Below are 8,746 nucleotides of genomic sequence, written 5' to 3' on the forward strand. Positions count from 1 at the left end.
TGGGTGGGGAGGGGACAGGAGAGGAGTGGGACCCTCTCTCTGGGGAGGTTGCCCTGCAGCTTCCTGTTTCTCCCTGTTTCCTGCTCATTGGGCCTTTTCTGCCTTCTCCTCAGGAATTTTCCTGGGACTGCCATTCTGGGATGTGCATATTCTTTTATTCCACTCCCTTTTGTAGAGATGGAAGCTCCCCCACTGGTGTGGGGCTGAGAGCAGATTCCCCCCCATTGACAGAAACGAAGACACCACAACCCCTCCCTCACGGCACCATTGCTATCCCTTCGGGAACTGTGGCTTGAGATGTCCTGTTGAGTCACTTCACACCAGCCTCTCACTGGCAACCTTTGAATGTCTATGACATTCAAAGACAGAAAAAGTAGGCCAGGTGCGGTGGCTCACGCCTGTAATCCCAGCCCTTTGGGAGGTCCAGGCGGGCAGATCACCTGAGATCAGGAGTTCGAGACCAGCCTGGCCAACATGGTGAAAACCCGTCTCTACTAAAAATACAAAAATAATTAGCCAGGCATGGTGGTGGGTGGCTGTAATCCCAGCTACTTGGGAGGCTGAGGCAAGAGAATCACTTGAATCCAGGAGGCATAGGTTGCAGTGAGCCGAGATCACGCCACTGCACTCCAGCCTTGGCAACACAGTGAAACCCCATCTCAGAAATAAATTAATAAAAGGGAGGTTCTCTAAAAAAATTCTTTATAAGTTTATTTATTTATTTCTTTAATTTATTTTACAGACAGGGTCACACTATGTTGCGCAGGCTGGTCTCAAACTCCTGGGCTCAAGCGATCCTCCAACCTCAGTGTCCCAAAATGCTGAGATTACAGGCTTGAGTCACCGCACCTGACCTAGCCTTTCTTCTTGAGGTCATCAGAAGGGTCTTGATGTCTTGAGGTCATCTACAAACAAAACAAGTTTGCAGACTGGAATTGGCTGCAGGCCACCAAGTTGCAGGTTCTGACAGCTCCACTGTCACTGGGAGGCATCTGGAGCTGATTCCAAGCTGCTACGCCCAGCATCAGGAAGTGTCAACTGTATGTTCACCCTCCAGCTTTCGGCTGCCACACGCTGTGTGCTCTAGTTACATGCTCTGACCCGCCACAGACCACGGTGGCTCTCCCCAAGGCCCAGAGTCCATGATGGGAGTGTGACATGGTGTCAGTGAGCTTCAGTAGAAAGGGGGTCTCCCCCAACAGTGCAGCGAAAAGCAACAAGAGTTGGGGTGGGGACTTGGGGAACAACATGCTCACAGGCAGGGCTCTGAGCTCTGTCCGCTCTGCCTAATTGTTCTTCTCTTGGTCATTGGACAGCCCCAGCCCCTGCAGTTCCTGCTCTCCTCAACAGGGCTGCCCAGTGAGAACCGGACCCTGTCTGCTAGTCTGCTAGAACACTTTACCTTCACAGATGCTGGATTAAATACCCTGGCAACACACAGTGAGGATGTTATTTTCAAGTGTCTTTCAACCCTTCTGATGACCTCAAGAAGAAAGGCTAGGTCAGGTGCGGTGACTCAAGCCTGTAATCTCAGCATTTTGGGACACTGAGGTTGGAGGATCGCTTGAGCCCAGGAGTTTGAGACCAGCCTGCGCAACATAGTGTGACCCTGTCTGTAAAATAAATTAAAGAAATAAATAAATAAATAAATAAATAATTTTTTTAAAAGAGAAAGGCTCAGGTTGGTGCCAGTACCTCCTCTCCACCGGTGTTGATTGCATTGTTTTTTTTTTTTTTTTTGAGACAGAGTCTCGCATTGTTGCCCTGGCTGGAGTGCAATGGCTCACTGCGACCTCCACCTCCTGGGTTCAAGTGATTCTCCTACCTCAGCCTCCCAAGTAGATGGGATTACAGGTGCCTGCCACCATGTCTGGCTAATTTTTGTATTTTTAGTAGAGACGGGGTTTCACTATGTTGGCCAGGTCGGTCTTGAACTCCCGACCTCATGATCCACCCACCTCGGCCTCCCAAAGTGCTGGGATTACAGGTGTGAACCACCATGTCTGGCCACATTTTTTTTTTTTAAGAGATGCGGGTCTGTTTCTGTCACCCAGACTGGACTGCAGTGGCTATTCACAGACATAATCATAGCATGCTACTGTGTGGAACTCCTAAGCTCAAGCGATCCTCCTGCCCCAGCCTCCCAAGCAGCTGGGACTACAAGTGCACACCACCACGCCTGGGTCTGATCTCACTTTTAACACAAAGAGGGCAGGCTTCAGACTCAGAACTTTGGGTTGACCACATTATCCCATCTGGAATATAATAGCAGTTGAGGGGGAAGCAGGCTCAATTCAATCAGGCCGAGCACCTGCATTCTTTTAATTATGTACATTGCAGAGACAGAGCAGGTGTGTGGATTCTGGAGCAAAACAATGGGAGACTGTAAGTGAGTATTTTAGCTTTTTCTTCCTGATACCTTTATATACACCTGCAGAGTTACCACAGCAACCTAGCAGTGATTGCCTTCCTCCCCCCACCTTTTTTATGTGGTAAAGTGTACAGAATACAAAAGTTATCATTTAAACCATTTGGAAATGTACAAATTACTAGCATTAAGTACATTCACGCTGTTATGCAACCATCACCACCATCCATCTCCAGAACCTTTTCATCTCCAAATGGAACTCCCATTAAACACTAACTCCCCTTTCCCCAGTCCCCTGAGTCCATGGGGGACACCAAGTCAGCCCTCAGCCCCGCTACGGGTTCCTGCACCTCCTGGAACCTCCGTCTCCTTGTTGATAAGGGAAGTGGGATCTTGCTACTTGGCAGGCTTGTGGTGATGACCAAATCAATGAAGTGTGTGAAGCACTTAGCACATAAAGTGAATGTTCAAAGCCTGATGGCTGCCCTCATCCAGCCAGGATCTGCACCTCCCTTCCAGGATCACTAAGTCCATTCCCAGAAGGGAAGCTGTGCATTGATTGCAGTGACCCGGTGATGCCTTCTTTCCAGCCCACGTGAGCTCTGGCAATGCATCACGTTCAATGCTCGCAGCATGTGGACAGCCCGTGACAACACTCTAGTTTCCAGTGTGAATGTAGATTTCCACTTCCCGCCCACATCCCACCTTTAAAATTGTTGGTTGTTATTTCAGTCAGTTTCTAGGCTGGGAGGCAGAGCCGCACTGAAGAAGTAGACACATCCTTCTCAGTCACCTTCTCATCACCAAGTAGGAACTGAGCATCTACTATCTTTCTCCCTTGAGCAAATGGCTGGACAATATGCCTCAGGAATAGGGCTCATCAGAGGGAGGGTGCGGGAGGCCTGGGTTCTGAATCTTACCCATCTCTCCTTCGTTGGGGTATTGAGCAAGCCTTTAGTGTGGAAGGAAACAGGTCCTGAGGTGTGGAGGAGGTGGCCTGGGATTTTCCATATTTCTGTAACAGCACAACTATCACTGCAGCCAGGTCATTTATGATGGCCGCTGGGAGGACACTGAGAAGCAGCTGCTACCTGTGGAAAGAACTGTAGGATTTTAGTTGATGAGAACCACTGAGGGATATGGCTGCCAAAATAATAAAATAATCTTAGGTGACATCACTAGTGGTAGAGTGTGTAGAAACAAGGGAGGTGAAAGCCCACACTGCAGTGTGTTGGTCAGATTCCTTGGGGGACAGGGTCTAGGTCTGGGCACATGCCAGGAAGCCTGGCCAAAGGGAGAGATGGTCACTGACTGCCTACCACGTGGCAGGATCATGCTAGGTGCTTTACATGTGTTCTCTCATTTCACATCAGGGAAGTCATGTGAGAAAATATCACCCCCATGTACAGAAGGGAAAACTGGGGGTTACTGCAGTGAAGTAGCCTGCACAGGATCATCCCGCCTGGAAGTGAAGGAGCTTGGAATTGGGGCCAGGCCTGGCTGACTCCCAAAGTGTGTGCCCTTGTTGGACACTGGGGCTCCCCTAGAAGCTGGCATTCCACTCTTTCATACCATGTTGCATTCTTCTCTGGGGATCCCCAGATACAAAAGAGAATGGACTCAGTGTTCCTTCCTGTTCAGCAGAGCAACCCCCACCCCTCATTCCCTGCCACCCCTCTGGAATCAGCCCTGGATGAGAGCGACTTGATAGGACTAGGAGCCGAGCTGTGCCATTCTGGGCTTCCCACCGCCGAGGCACAGAAAACAGTGATCAAAATGAAACCACTTGGCAGAACCCTCCTCACTCCCTAGGGACAGAGTGCAGTCACTCAGGCCCATGTTCCCTGCAAAGACGTTGAGGTCCGTGAAAGTAGGTCCATCCCATGAGGGGGCATCTGAGAAGAGAGGTGGGGTGGTGCCATGGCGAGCAGCACAGAATCCATTGCGGGACTGCCCGGGCTGAGTCCTGGCTCTGGCACTTTGCCGCTGTGTGACTGTGGGCAAGTTGCTTCACCTCTCTGTGCCTTTGTTTCTTTCCAGGTAGAATGGGGATTATTATTTGTACCTGCTTCATAAAACTGACATAAAGTTAATTGTAAGGCACCTAGAATGATGTCCAGCACATAACCAACTATACTAACTTTAACAAAAAATCTTGGCCGGGCACGGTGGTTCACACCTGTAATCCCAGCATTTTGGGAGGCCGAGGTGGGTGGATCACCTGAGGTCAGAAGTTCGAGATCAACCTGGCCAATATGGTGAAAGCTTGTCTGTACTAAAAATACAAAAAATTAGCCGGGTGTGGTGGTGGGTGCCTGTAATCCCAGCTACTCAGGAGGCTGAGGCAGGAGAATCCTTGAACCCTGGAGGGGGATCTTGCAGTGAGCTGAGATGGCGCCATTGCACTCCAGCCTGGGTGACAGAGACAGACTCTGTCTCAAAAAAAAAAAAAAAAAAAATCTCTGTGCACTTCCTCCTTGAAGCCATGTAGCCCAGCTGTATATCCATCTTACCCTTTGGAATATGAGATGCTTAAGGCTGGGACTATGTCCAATTCTCTCTGTACCCCAGTGCCCAGAGGAGTCCAGCACTTACTTATTGTCTGTGGCAGGCATTGAATTTTCCAAATATTCCTGGTCCCAGGTGCTCTTTCAACCTCTTGCTGCCTCCTGTCTAGAGGTGAGGTCTCTTTCCCCTCCCCTTGAGCCTGGGTGGTGCTCATGTGATTGCCTCAACAAATAGAATGTGGTGGAAATGGCACTGGATGGCTTCTGAGGCTAGGTTATAAAAGGGATGTAAGTTCCACCTGGCTCTCGCTGGGAATGCTCACCCGGGGACTCCAGCCACCATATTGTGGGGAAGCCCAAGCCATGTGGAAAAGCCACTTGCAGGTGTTCTAGTCAATGGCCTCAGCTAAAATCTTAGCCAAGAGCCAATATTAAGTGGTAGACCTGTGAGTTAAGAAGCCTTCGGATATTCCAGCCCCAGCCTCTGGGCCACCTGACCTCATGCCAAGTGGAGCAGAGATGAGCTCTCTTCACCTAGCCCTGCCCAACTGGCAGATTTGTAAGCCAAATAAACCCTGTCATTGTTTTAAGCTACTAAGTTGTAGAATAATGTTTATGCAGCAGTAAATAACCAGAACGCCAACTAGATAATCAGCCCTGGGAGTGTCAGCTCAGCAGATTAACTGTGGTGGCTGGTTGCTCTGGCAACTGCCTCAGCTATCACTTTGGGTAAGTCCAAAACAGAGGGAGGGGCTGCTGGGTATGGGGGAGCCGACAAATTTGGGAGCCAGGCTGCTATTATCGCCCTTAGCCTGGTTCCACTGCTCCACACATGCATGGCCCTGAGCATGTCTCTGATTCTTAGATGTGTCCATTATACAACCCAGCAAGGGCTGTTGGGAGCTTGATCAGAGGTGCCAGGCAGAGAGCGATCTGGTGTCTGGTAAACACTGGTTTCTTTCCTGGGGAGGGTTTACAGTGAATGAAGGGGGCTTTGTTCTCTGAACGCACAGTGTGAAGGATGAAAGAAGAGCACCAGGGTGGGCCAGCGACAAGAATAACGTGGGCTGGGGCCAGAAGCTGCAACCAGACCAGGTGCGACCTGCATGAGGCAAACATCGCTACCCGCCAGCTCATCATTTGTCCTTCCCAGCTGGTCTAGGAGCTGAACCCAGAGGCAGGTTCATCGAGGAGATAATACAGCTTGAGCTTCAGGGCCCTTCTCTGCGTGGGCAATGTGTTCACATGCTCACAGAGTTCTTTATTATTTGCAAAAGTTAAAATGTTTTAAATGGACTGATGCTACCGTCTTCTTCCACTCCAAATTCCCCTCCAGCGCACTTCCTCTTGAGTCAGGTGGTGGTGGAGAGGCCATGTACATTTTGGGGATCTTGCTAAGGAGTTGAGTTGGGCAACATTTATTGTAGGTTTAGCAGGACATGTCTATGTGGTTCACAGCCACTTCCATGAATGACTCAGTTATTCCCAGCTGTTAGGAATGGCTTCTAGAACACTCCTCTGCCAATTGCGCCAACCCACCTGGATCCAGATGCAAAGATGCAGGGCCGGAGGGTCCAAGGAGCATCATGAAGGAACGTGTCCCGTGGTGCCTGGCACCCAAAGTACGTGGGCAATGGAGAATAAACAGATCAATGGAAAGACAGAATGGTCATTCTATTTTCTTTATAGAAAATATGTTAAACCCTGGCCAGGTGCGGTGGCTCATGCCTGTAATCCCAGCACTTTGGGAGGCCGAGGCACACAGATCACTTGAGGCCAGGAGTTCAATACCACCCTGGCCAACATGGTAAAAGCCTGTCTCTATTAAAAATACAAAAACTAGGGCCAGGTGCGGTGGCTCACTCCTGTAATCCCAGCACTTTGGGAGGCTGAGGGGAGCAGATCACCTGAGGTCAGGAGATTGAGACCAGCCTGGTCAACATGGTGAAACCCCGTCTCTACTAAAAATACAAAAATTAGCGGGCCATGATGGTGGGCACATGTAGTCCCAGCTACTTGGGAGGCTGAGGCAGAAGAATTGCTTGCACCCAGGAGGCAGATGTTGCAGTGAGCCAAGATCATACCACTGCACTCTGGTCTGGGTGACAGGACAGAGCAAGACTCCATCTCAAAATAAATAAATTAATTAATAAAATTAAAATAAAAAAATTAGCCAGGCATGGTGGTGTGTGCCTGTAACCCCAGCTATTTGGGAGGCTGAGGCAGGTGAATTGCTTGAATCTGGGAGGCGGATGTTGCAGTGAGCCGAGATCATGCCACTGCATGCCCACTGCCTGGGTGACAAAGTGAGACTCTGTCAAAAAAAAAAAAAAGTTAAATCTTCATCATTTGAAGGAGCAATCAAAGAGTATGCTGAAGAAGTAGGACAGTATTGAAATATCAGGCAATTTTTTTTTTGAGATGGAGTTTTGCTCTTGTTGCCCAGGCTGGAGTGCAATGATGCAATCTTGGCTCACTGCAACCTCCGCCTCCCAGGTTCAAGTGATTCTCCTGCCTCAGCCTCCCAAGTAGCTGGGATTACAGGCACCTGCCACCACCCCCGGCTAATTTTTGTATTTTTAGTAGAGACGGGGTTCACCATGTTGGCCAGGCTGGTCTCAAACTCCTGACCTCAGGTGACCCACCCGCCTTGGCCTCCCAAAGTGCTGAGATTACAGGCATGAGCCAGCACGCCTGGCCACCTTTCTGGATTTTAAGATGTTTGAGGTATTTGTCAAGTTTTTAAAAATCTGTAATCTGTTTTGATTTCTTTGTTTCTTCTAAACAAATATTTACTTTTCAGTACCTGGCTTTATATTCACAAGTTTGTACATTTTCTTTTTCTTTTTTTTTTTTTTGAGACATTGTCTTGCTCTGTCGCCCAGGCTGGAGTGCAGTGGCGTGATCTCGGCTCACTACAAGCTCCGCCTCCCAGGTTCACGCCATTCTCCTGCCTCAGCCTCCCAAGTAGCTGGGACTACAGGTGCCCGCCACCATGCCCAGCTAATTTTTTGTATTTTTTTTTAGTAGAGACGGGGTTTCACGGTGTTGGCCAGGATGGTCTCGACCTCCTGACCTCATGATCTGCCGGCCTCAGCCTCCCAAAGTGCTGGGATTACAGGTGTGAGCCACCATGCCGGGCCAATTTTGTACATTTTCTTAAGGAGAAATTGCAAAGGCTTCCGGACCCATGAAACCTGGATATGCCCCTAACAGAACCCCAATTTTGTTTAGGGTGACAATATCCCTAATAAGACTGCTTTTCAGTTTCCCTTGCAGTTATGAGTAGCCACGTGAATAAGATCTGGAAATGGGGTGAAGTTGAATTGCGTGGGACCTCCAGGAAGCCTTCTTAGAGGGAGCCAGCTAACTTGTCTGAGAGGAGGAGTGCCCTTTGCCCCTTCCCCTTGTTCTCCTTCATGTTGCCTGGAATACGGATGCAATGGCTGATGCTCCAGCAGCCATTTTAGCTCATGAAGTAACAAACTAAGGGTGATTCAGGAGAAAATACAAGGAGCTGAGTCTCCAGGAACAGTGGGGCTGCCACCCCAGGCCTGAATGGCTGACCACCAGCCTTTTTCATATGAGAGAAAAACAAACCCTTCTATCTTGTTCAAGCCTCTACATTTGGGGGTTTTCTGTTCAATGCTCCCAAAAGTAATCCTCAACTGTACAATGATCCCTTGAGAAAGTCACTTCCCCTCTCTGTGCCTCAGAATCGCCATCTAAAAACTGAAATGAGGCTGAATGACTAAACTGGTGCTTCTAATATTTCAGCCAACCACATGCCACATTTCTGGATATTCCTGTGTCCATGTGCCATCAACACTAACTATTTATTTAATATTCTTCTTTAAATTGATCTGTACTT

Source organism: Pan troglodytes, chromosome 19 (assembly GCF_028858775.2).
Source record: "Pan troglodytes isolate AG18354 chromosome 19, NHGRI_mPanTro3-v2.0_pri, whole genome shotgun sequence".
Classification (NCBI taxonomy): domain Eukaryota; kingdom Metazoa; phylum Chordata; class Mammalia; order Primates; family Hominidae; genus Pan; species Pan troglodytes.